The sequence below is a fragment of the Euprymna scolopes genome, chromosome 43 (genome assembly GCF_053919585.1).
Source record: "Euprymna scolopes isolate OS-2025 chromosome 43, ASM5391958v1, whole genome shotgun sequence".
Lineage (NCBI taxonomy): Eukaryota > Metazoa > Mollusca > Cephalopoda > Sepiida > Sepiolidae > Euprymna > Euprymna scolopes.
The window spans coordinates 50578329-50590451 of NC_136524.1; the positions used below are offsets into that span (position 1 = coordinate 50578329).

General features: G+C 32.6%; 1 long non-coding RNA gene across 1 annotated transcript in view; it reads left to right on the top strand.

The window, feature by feature from the left end:
* Positions 1 to 9922, top strand: part of LOC145268343 (uncharacterized) — a 28764-nt gene extending 18842 nt beyond the window's left edge. Inside the window, exons 4-6 of the long non-coding RNA XR_013864878.1 lie at positions 841 to 875; positions 4779 to 4832; positions 8659 to 9922. This is a non-coding gene — a long non-coding RNA (uncharacterized LOC145268343). The remainder of the gene's footprint in view (positions 1 to 840; positions 876 to 4778; positions 4833 to 8658) is intronic.
* Positions 9923 to 12123: the final 2201 nt, after the last annotated feature.

Consider the following 12123-nt stretch of genomic DNA (forward strand, 5'->3'; position numbering starts at 1 on the left):
TACATCTGGCTAAGATAACTTTATAAATATTAGTTCTTTAATATTTATAATATACTTTAATTTTACCATCTTGGATCATTTTGGTAAATTTAATTGTAATTTTTATTTTTTATATATATATATATATATATATGATGGGATGATTCCATTATTTTTCCCGATTCCAATGCAATTACCAATTCCGATACCTTATAAATTTCTAAATCTTTAACTATATAGTTGTATTTGTTCTCTGATTACCATAAAAACGCATATGTTAAATGTGCGCATATTTTCCTAAAAGTAAAAATATACTTGAGGGATAATCTATCGATTTTAGCTTCACTGGTGGTTTTAAATCGATAAACATTTATTTTATCATTATTACTAGCAATGGAAGATTTATCTTTAAACAAAATCAAAGATAATTAGCAGAACTGTTTTGGCGTCGGAAAATTGGTGCAAATTTTCCGATTCCGAGACCCTCAAATATTATGATTTTTCAGATTAATCGTCCCCATATTAATAAATATTGGGACAATTTGTGTTATATATATATATATATATGTTTTTTTTTTTTTTTTTGTAAAGCAGAGTCTCTATTCGATAATTTTTCATAACTTTTGTAATTTTTACAAGCAAAATATGGGTGAAAATCCTTGATTTTTACTAATGTTGAAACCAGTTCATTAAAAATTGGGGTCCACAGATAAAATAGATTTCAGGGAGTCCACAAGCATGTTAGGTTGGGAATCATGTACAGATCATATTGAAGTATCTTATGATTATTTTTTTTTTTCTTTTAAGATAATATTTAATCGCCAATAAATTCAATAAAAATTATTTTTTTTATTTTTTTAGAAGCAATGCAAAGCAGTACCATCTATGCTGATAAGGTGAGTGGTTGTTTTAAAATCAACAATTTTGAATCCTTGGTTACAGCACTTGTTTCGTAACACAGAAACAGATTATTATGTTGATTCAGAATTTTTTTTCTCTCTGACTCCTCAGAAAGAATTTGGAACTTTTAACTTTAAAAAGAAAATTAAATGGGTATGATCACATAAATTCGGAAAAAAAGTCATAAGAATAGTTACATCATTAGTTGTTAATTCCTGAAGGAAAAAGTGACCAGTACAGATGTTATTTATTTTTTTTTTACTCTTTTTTTTTAACCCAAACAAGCATTTTGTCACATAACATTTAAGTGGCTATTATTTTGGATAAAGTCTAACAAGGAATGGGGGGGGGGGTGAGCTACAAGATGTCAGTTCACATTACATTTAAACTTCTGCAGGTTAGTGCAGTTTGAGAAGCTGGAAACTGGGAGGGAATTCCAAAGTCTACCAGCCTGAGGGGATAAACTATAACAGTAGAAGGCTTTCTGATATCTAAGGACGTCAACAGTGAAGAGGTGGAATTTTGGTACTTGCCAAGTTAGAGATAATTGAGAGAAAGGGATGAACATTTAAGATTTCTGGTCCAAAGTAGAAAATAGATTGAGATGGGAGTTAGTTGTTCAAGTAGCAGAGATCAGTTTGAGCAGAGAGTAACTGGTCTGAGCAGACAGATAATCTCAGTTAGGTCTTAGTTGATATCCTAGACTTGGGAGATGGGAGGTCGTGCTCTAGGTGTATCAGAATTTTGGGGGAATTTTTGACACCTAACACGAAACTGTGAATAAAATATAAGACTCGTAATTTCTCTTTTAAAAGTGGGCTGTTTATTTTCTTTATGGATTATATTTTCAAAATAAACTATTAAAGTTGTATAAAAAGTAATAGAAATATTATTTTTTTAAAAACGGTGTTTACAAAGTGCCAGCGCGCTTCCATGCAATCATTTTTTTTTTTTTTTTTTTTTTTTTTTTTTTTTTTTTTTTTTTTTTACGTAATGAAATCAATTGAATTTTACGAATTAAATATTTTTCAATTTTTAAACTTTAAAAATCTATCAAAATTTTTCTATTGATTCAATTTTTATATTTTCAGGGTCAATGTGAAATTTTATGCTCTTTCCAATAAATCGAATATAATATTTTAGACAAACCTTTTTTTTTTTTTTTTTAATTACCGCCCCCCCCCCCATTTTAAAATATCTATTTAAATTTAAATAATTAATTAATGTACCAAAGTTTTATATATCACAAATTGAAGATAAAAGATCAATAAATAATATATTGTAAATTAAAACAAAAAAAATGTGTTTTTTGTAAATTTACCTGTAAAGTCCAAAGTGTAAAACCTTTTTTTTTTTTTTTTAAACCACGTTGATTTTTTTTTTATTAATTGAAAGCCTATGTTCTGCTTATATTGTCCAGTAAGTTATGGACGATAACAATTTTTTTCTATTTCATTCAATATTTTCTTTTTTTTTTTAGATATTTAAAAAAAAAAAAAAATTTTGTTGACAAAAAAGAATGAAAATATAATAAATCAAAAATTTATGTATTTCTTTGAGAAAAGAAAAAAAAAATTCCCTGAGTTTTTTTTTTTTTTTTTTTTTTTTTTTTAAGGAATAATCTTATGAGTAAAATTTGACTATTTTTAAACTATGGGAACACATATTTCTCCAGGTCAAGGCTACATGTTTAACACGAACATGTGGTTTTTATGTCCTTTTGTTCATCTGTAGTTCAAAACAAGGAGAAAGATTACTTCCGGTTTTTCGAAAAATGCTTCTATGATAGCGCGTTTTTCAAATAGTCGTTTAAAAAATTCTTTTATTTAAAAAATAAATGGAATTTAAAATATAAATATGGATAAATTCTTAATAATGAAGAATTGAACTACACATTGAATTGTTTTTTTGTTTTTTTTTTAATTAAGTGATTTTTTGGAATTTGTATCAATTTTTTTATACTCAAAGGAAGAAAAATTTCATTGATTTTCTTCAAATCTTTTTTAAAGAAAGCCGATTTAAAAAAACAAATATTGCATAATTTTCTATTAAACCTGTTATTTTAAAATTTGGTCTTTGCTCCTTTAATTGAAAAAAAATTAGGGTTTGAATTACATTTTTCAAGTAAGCTTGTAAAAATAGGAGGTCGAATTATTACTTTTTTTTTTTTTTTTTTTTTTTTTTCACGCATTCTTAAAATCGGTTTCTGACACTGCTAGCCATGCTCTGATGTAGGCTCTAGCAATGGGGCTCGAATTGTGTACACACATACCCATGTTGAAAATATCACGATTATCAAGTGTATTTGTCTGCTTATATATATATATATATATATATATATATATATACACACACATAAAATAAGAATTACAGTTAAGTTTACCAAAATGATCCAAGATGGCAAAACTAAAGTGAATTATAAATATTAAAGAATTAATATTTATAAAGTAATCTCAACCAAATGTAAAAGCTCAATAAAGCCAAATAGGAGATGGAGCTTATATATATATGTAATATATATATATATATATACACACATTGTTGGTGACTACTCCCTTATTTAAATATATATATATATATATAGTAACAAATAGTGATATTTACATCTAGAAACAATAGTTTTAATGCTCTTAAAATTCGTACTAGAATCGTTCGCAATGGATTAGAGTACCTGGTAAATTTCAGTGATAAAAATTACTCTATCAGTTAAAGGTTCAATCCTCAGTATAGGTGACACTCAAAAATACAATTGCGAATTACTTTGAAGTTCTACTCAGTTATGGCTGACGAAATAGCAGTATGCTACCCCCGTGGATTAAATAAATGATTCTGTTTAAAATTCTGTGCTGGACAGAAAGATTCCCGAGTTCAAACAAGATACACCTGAAGAAGGTTAAAGGTTACATTGACCGAAACATTGTGCAAGTAACACTCAAGATGAGAGCAGTAGTCTGAATAATCAATTCTTATCTCAAAAAATTCAAAACCGTACGTGTCTACATTGCTGTTATTTGTATGGAATACAAATTGTAAACTAGTGTTTGCATTCTTGGCTGTTGCACATGCTAGAGTTGACATGGTTAGACGAAGAGGGAGAAGTTCACACTACATGTGTTTTGAAATCAAGAGCCTCACATAGTGATGTACATGAATGTAAACTCGAGTAACCACTGCCTCTGAGGAGCACTCGAGCTTGGGCACCCTCTTCAGCATTCCTCAGATGATTAGAAATTAACTAGAACTCTTATCAAAGAGAAAAGACAAAGCCTGGATGGGTAGATCTCTTAGAACTGCACAAGACCAGCATCATACCACAGCTAATGGGGCAATGGTCATTACAAGAAAACTGGTGCGTTAAGTATTTATTGTGGCCAGTCATTCAAAATGCACTTTCCATTCTATATAATTGTTAAATCTACTTTTGTCACTGGTCTACAATACATACACACTGACAGTGCGAGTAAAGCACAACACAACTGATCTATAAAATAATTTTTTTTTTTTTTTTTTTTTTTTTTTTTTTTCACACTGACAAACAGTTTGGAATTTAAAGTTATAACTGGTGTTTTGAAACCTCTGAAGGCACGTCGGGTTGATGGTGATGTTGGCGATAAAGAAATCTGTCAGCTTGTTCTCTCTCTGACCGACTGCTCCGTTTTCTGTTTGTGACGATTTATACAAACATTTTTTCGCCTGGAATGTTTAATATTTCCCATTGCCTATTATCTCATCTTGATTTTGATGTCAAGATAAAAATTCCAGCAAGTCGAGGTGCAAAACTGTATTTACCAGACAGAAACAGCCAGCAACATCCTCTCCCTAAGATTTTCACACATTTTTTTTTTTTTTTTTCTTACAGTATGTAATCTTTATTATTTTTTCTTTCTTTTCCTTTTTAGCAAGGCAAGGATATCATTGATGGGGAATGTTTTTCTGCAACTGAAGAAATGCTGGTCAGTAAATTGATGTCATTTTTAATTTCTTGATCAAAATATAAATTTTATTTAAATATTTTCTCATGGGGTTCTTCATTTTATTATGTTTCACATAATTATTTGCTTACATATTTTCTAGGAGTAATTCTACATGATATTTAGAACTACAATATCAACATATAGTTATCACTTTTTGACAAGGCATGAAGCCACTTAATATTCATTCATTCATTTAATCAGCAAAGAGTAAACATGCAAGTGATTACCATTTACAAAGGAGAAAAGTCTGTGAGAATTTAGGGGGCTATGTACAAAGAGAAACTATATGGGGGGGGGTCCACAGACGTCCGACCAGAATCTGTCCAAGGCCATCTTGAAGCCCCATAGTGTGGGCTGGTTTACGACCTCATCGGTTAGATGGTTCCACGAAGATGCCACTCAAACCGAGAATGCTGCTTGGTGTTGAAACCTCCGGAACCGTTAAAGATAGACCTTTTTCCCATGCCCACGAGGCCCCCAATCCGGGACAGATGAAGCACAGGTCCCGGTCCAGACCACATTGTCCATGAAAGATGTTGCACTCAAGGGGGGAAAAAAGATTTAGAGCCCTTAAACGTTGCTCATAGGATAGACCTCTGAGGCCAGCCACCATTCCCGTTGCCAGGCACTGAACCCGGTTGAGACGCTGGACGTCCTTCATGTAATAGAGGAATGTGGCCTGAATACTGTATTCAAGAATTAGGCGCATCAGGGAGGTGTTGAGCGGAAGTAAGATGGAGGAAGTGAGCTGACCAAAGAAGCGGCACATGATAAACAGGAAACCTCTGGTGTTGGTAGCACCGGTGATGCAGTGTTCAGAGGGTTAATATGTGCAATGTACAATCACTCCAAGATCCTTGGCCTGACTGATGGACTCCAGCAGCCAATATAAGGAGATAAAACAAAAATACTACAAGGTCTAAAATCAGCTAATAATAAGTGTGAGATGAATAGATTCTTACCCAGAAAACAATTTTTTCTCCTTTGTCAGAAATATTGCTCCTGGAATGTAAGAACTAAAGGACATAAGAAAAACAAAAGCTACAAGGCTGCTGAAAATAAACCCAGTGTTCACTTTTTACTTTCCTTTTCATCATCATCATCATCATCATCATCATCATCATCGTAAGAGCAATTTTACATACTGGCATGTGTTGGACGGCTTTACGAAATTGACTTCCAAATTATGAACCGTGCTGCATCCAACCGAAGAATTTGCATCCATTTTTTTTTTTTTTTTTTTTTTTTTTTTCAACATGAACATACCATCAAATTCTTCTGCCTCTTTGACAGGGTCCAAAAATGTCTCCAACCTGATAGGGTCGGCACTATCAACTAAACTCCAACCCCTGTCTCATCACTGAAATGTTGCATCTCTGTGTCTGTTTTACAAATATTTTAACGGAATGTGCTCTGACTAACTCAAAGCACTTGTACCCTCTTGACGTAAAAACCTTGACTAATCCGACAAGCAGCAAAATCTCACCCCTTCACTGTAGAAATTCCTAGATGCCGGAAAACCTACTACTTCTATTAGTTTCTTGCCTTAAACTGCTAGACTTTGGAATTCCCCTTCTGGATCTGTGCTTCCCTGACTGTACTGACATGCAGAAGTTTAAGTGTAATGTGAACGAACATTTCCTGGCTCAACTCCCTACATAGTGTCTGTGTAGATTTGATCCCAAATAGTAGTTCCTTACATCAAAATGGCTCTGTGCCTTCTTTAGGGTAGAATAACAGTAAAAATATCTAAACTCTGAGGCCATCAGAACTAAGTCTATCTTTAACGTTCGTATTACACATAACTCATGTAATTCTCATATCATTTCTCTCCATGCAACACATATCTTCAACCATCACCGGTTTGCAGGCATGCATTTCAAAGAAATGATATAAAAATAACAAGGTGGATTTATAATATTATGAATGTGTGTTCACTGCAGAGGCCGTAATCGTCCACTTGTTGGCCTTGTCTGAAGTCGGTGCTCGATTCATAAACTAGTAATCAACTAGAAAATGATTGAATTTAATAAAATAATGTAATAACTATGTGGTTCCTTGCTTGATGACAATTGCCGACCCCAATATTATGTTGTGGTCATCTTCTCCTTTGTCTTCTCTTCTGGCCATGTTGTCTCTTACATTGGCGGCTGCTGAGAAGGTGTGTGAAGGCAGGTGGAGGAAGGCATAGTTTCACAAGTGTAAATAAACCAAAACATAAATTCTGCAAATATCACGTGTGTGTGTGTGTGTGTGTGTGTGTGTGTGTGTGTGTGTGTGTCTCTTTCTCTCTCTCTCTCTTTCTCTCTCTCTTTTTTTCTCTCTTTCTCTCTCTCTCTCTCTTTCTCTCTCTCTCTTTCTCTCTCTCTCTCTCTTTCTCTCTCTTTCTCTCTCTTTCTCTCTCTCTTTCTCTCTCTTCTCTCTCTCTCTCTCTCTCTCTCTCTCTCTCTCTCTCTCTCTCTCTCTCTCTCTCTCTCTCTCTCTCTCTCTCTCTCTCTCTCTCACCATTGACCCTCTACATGCTAAGGTCCACAGCTACATAGTCGTTTGCTCAGGCTGTGTTCATCAGTCAATTGATCAATTCATTTGCTCTGAACCACAACCTGCTTCTGACTGTGACTAACTTGTAACTCTCCTGAATTATTTTGAATTGTCACAATAAACTCCTTGAAACACCTAAAATTGTTCATAAAATATATATATAATAGAAAAATCTTATTGAAAATTAATTCAAATTTTCAAAAAACTTGTAAAAAAGGTATACAAAATTTGTAATTATCTGACAAGGAGTAAAGATAAGCTTGAAAGACCTTATTCCATGGAGTTTCAAAAAAGGCAATTCTTCTCAGCAGAGGTTTTCAAAATATATAATAAATTTTAAAGATTAATCCATTAAAAGAAACTACAAATATGAATTGAATCATAGTTGCATAAAAAAGTTTTAACAGTTATTGAAAGTTTATAAAGTTTCATAATGATAATGAAAGCAGAAATAAGAAAAAAAGTTGAAGTATAAAAGGATATGGTAAAAATCCTTTGAATAAGGAAGTAAAATCCAGGAAGAACAGGATCCAGTCTTCATGTTCCTGTTAACCGCGACACTTTGATTAACAATCCTATTTTAGCTCTCCAGTGGAGAGGAAGTTGTATACACCATGGTGAAAAACTTCCTCTTCATTGTCTTTGTACCAACCCCACTTCCTATACCTTTGTTCTGCTGATAAACTTATTTTGTCTTTTTTTTTTTTTTTCTTGCATTTTTTCCTTTTTTTTTTTTTTTTTTTTTTTTTTTTTTTCAAATTCCTAACACTTAGCCGGGAGCGTTAATAGTATTACAATAATTGATTAATATTATTATTATATCTTATAAAATTTGCTTTGATACTTTGTCATTTTTGTTTGATTTTCTTTTTTTATCTTTTTTCTTTACCTTTTTTTCTTCAACCTTTTTGATTTTTAAAAATTTTTTCTTTATATATTTCCTTTATATTTTTTCTTTGTTTTTATCATTTTTTTCATTTATCTTTTTTTTTTTCATCTTTTATCTTTTATAATTTCTTTTTCTTTGGTCTCTTTTCTCTTTTCATTTAAATTTTTTTCTTTATCTTGGTGGTATGATCTTTTAAAGATATTATTAATATTCATTATAAATCTTTAACTATCTATCACACTTATCTAAATAAAACTTTTGTAGAACCCTATTTTTAAAAAAAAATTTTTTTTGATGATTTTAACTTTATATCAATGTAATGAAGATAGTTTTAAAAATTAACTTTTTCTTTTTTTTTTTTTTTCTTTTTTTCAGATTCAGAATTTCAGCTGAATTTTGATGAATAATTCCTGGAAGTGTTAATTTATTTCTTTTTGTACAAATCTTTTATCAATAAACTGGGAATACTCTTTATAATGTTCTCTATATTGCAAATGTTCTTGAAATACGAGATGCCTTCAGTAAGTTTCCAGACTTTTCGTACGGGCACTGTTATTGGTTGTATAGTCCCCTTTGAAGTAATCTCTTCCGGCTGCAATGCACTTGTACTGTTCTGGAAGTCCTCTTATGTGAGCATGTCAATGACTCTCATTAGAGCCTCTTTCATTTCTTCAATTGTCTCAAATGACAGCCTTTAAGATTTTTCATGAGCTTTAGGAATAACTGAAAGTCACAAGGAGCAAAGACTCGACTATAGGGAGGGTGAGGAACTATCTTGATGCCAATCTTGGTTAAATGGTCTGTGATCTTCACTGAGCACTCTTGGGACAAATCTTCTCGCCAAACTTTCACAAACACTCGTCTAGCTGAAAACACTATCAATAATTCCCCCCCCTCTTTATCTGTGCCTAAACCTAAATGTAGATTCCATGAACAAAACTTCTTTCTTAGAACTGCACGCCTGTGGAATTGTCTTCCGTTTTCCTGCTTTCCAGCTGACTACAATATGGTTGTCTTCAAGTCTAACGTAAACAAGTTCTTGATTAGCCGTTCCACTTGTTAACAAATTTACCGAATTTCCATTACCCAACGATTACTATATTGTTCAATTTCTAGTGTACACTCTTTAACCCTTATCCTCGAGTGGCCTCTTGGCCTTGATAAGTGGTGATGCCTATGTAAAAAAAAAAAATAAAAAATAACAATGGATATCCTTTGGATATTGTAAAATGTACTAAAAAAAATTTCCCAATTTTAAAAGTACAGAAATTTCAATAGATAGATGTCCAGTTTACCTTCACTCACCTTGGCTACATTTGTGACCGATTTGCCAAACAAATTTCACTGTTCAATAGTATTATTTTGCATCGAGTCTTCATGATTTTTCCATAAGATCTATGCTGTTTTCTATCCAAAAAGATGCCCCCCCCTCATCACAATAATTCTATTGTTTATTTATTTAAATATAGTTATGGAATACACTACGTTGGGCAGACATCACAAACTTTGGATTTCCGTATTAGACAACATGTCCCATCCGAGATTTGATATGCAAATTATGCACCATCAAATGTTTGCATAATACCTACCCTTCAGCCATCTGTGAGCACTTAATAAATAACCATGTCTGTGCCTTGAACTTCAGTGTTGACTTGATTTCTATTTTGACCAGCTAACACTGTCCCTTTCATTTGAAAATTTTAGAAACTATCTATATTAAGGCTTTGAGACCTTCTCTTTGCAAACAAAGAGAAAATCTTTTAGGACTTAATGTAGTTTTTATCTGATTCTTTCCCTGTTTTTCCCCCTACTTGTCCCTCGCCATATTTATATCTCATATATTTTTTCCTAATCATATTAACCTCAATTTTAGGTCTGAGTGAGGTTTGAAAATGGTCAGTTTTTTTTTTCATTTTTTAATTTTTAATTCATTATGATTAATAAATTGAGTCTGTATTATTTACTTTTGTACCCCTGATAAATCCGTATCCCTGTCTATTTGTTCACAATGACATTTTAGCATATATGTGTATAATATCTGTCTATCTATTATTATTTAAAATGTACTTTATGTGTATACGAGTTTGTGCCCTATGGACTTGGAAATGGCCAGGCCGTTTTTTGTTTTTTAATTTTCGCACGAAGGTACTTGATGTGTCTGGCAGCGTTCTTACATATATTTTGTATCGGAATACATGTAATAAGTATCAATTATCGAAAAAAAATCTGATTAAAGAAAACAGTTTGATTTTGACTAAAGTTTTATACATTTAATCATCTTTCGTTCTGTTTAGAGGACTTGATTCTGGCATACAAAATCATCAATAGGAACGGGTAAAATCCAAAACATTTGTGGTTGCATTTATGTAGCAGACGTGTTCCATCCCCTACATATGACCTTAGCACGACCTATTAATTTTTATACCTTGTTATAAAGCAGCTTCCTATTGCTTGGTCTTTTCAAGACTAAAGTCAATAGGTATCTCCTGTTTTTTTTTTTGTTTTTTTTGTGGCAATCATCTTTTGTTCTTGTTAGGAGACTTGATTCTGGCATACATAATCATCAACAGGAAATGTAAATCTATCTTGTGCATAAAATCACCTTTTATGGAGAAATCTGCTAAAGTAGTTTTGCACAAGAACATGAGATTAGGTTTGCTCTCTCATAATTGGATTTCAAGCTCTGAAAGGTTGGAACATAGACCCTTCATGTTGCAGCAGACATTGTAGTGGGGGGGGGTGTACGTTGGAAGTTAGTGTTTTGGGTTTTGTCTTATTTTGTTTGTTGGAATTTAAATTGTTTTTTTTTTTTATGTAGCAGATGTTTTCAGTCTCCTACACATGACTTTGGTACGACCCATTCTTGAGTAGGCTTTCCAATCAACAAATCCCTATCTTAATAAACAATCACATACTCCTGGAATGTGGGATTCTCCATGCTTACCTACCAAGAACGGCTTCAAAAACTAAATCTGTCCTCACTTCACGATGAGAAGAGAACCTGATTCTGGCGTACATCATCATCTAGAAAGAAACGTTGGCTTCCATGTTTGGAGACATTATTTATATTCAAAGAATTTTTTTTTAAATATTTCTTACTTGTTGATCAGAAGGATGTGTACTTGAAACATAGATCTTTTATGTTGCAGGAGACTTTGTAGTTGGGGTCTATATTGGAAGTTGGTGTTTTGGGTTTTGTCTTATTTTGTTTGTTAGAATTTAAAGATTTTTATGTAGCATACATACATACTCCCAACTAACTTGCCAAGCAGCAAAATCCTACTCCTTCACTGTTAAGGTACCCCAGATGCTGGAAGGCTTTCTACTCTAACAGCTTCCTTGCTTAGACTGCTAGAGTTTGGAATTCCCTCCCTGGTTCCCTTACTATACTGATGATTGTACTGACATACAAAAGTTGAAATATAATGTGAACTGATATTTCACTCATTTCCTTACATAGTCTACTGTAAACATGGCCCCAAATAGTAACCCTTTATGTCCATGTGGTGATATGACTTGTTTCTGGTGATCAAGAGTAAAAACAAAAAAATTATAAAAAAAAAAAAACTTGCTTAACTGTATTTAAGTTAATGATATCGGATCCTTGTCTTATGAGGATCTGTGACTTATTCCCGTCTTCAGACTGAACTCACAAGCAAACTCGGCTTCTTACTAATGGCATTTTACAACCCCAGAAGTTATCTAACTCCTGAAACAATCCTTTACCTGTAAAAGAGCCAAATGTTACCATATAGGAGCTGCTTGGAGCACCCTAGCTGCCTTAACAGATGCCTGAAAGTATCCTGTACTTCTACAAAGCCACCATTCACCCATGTATGG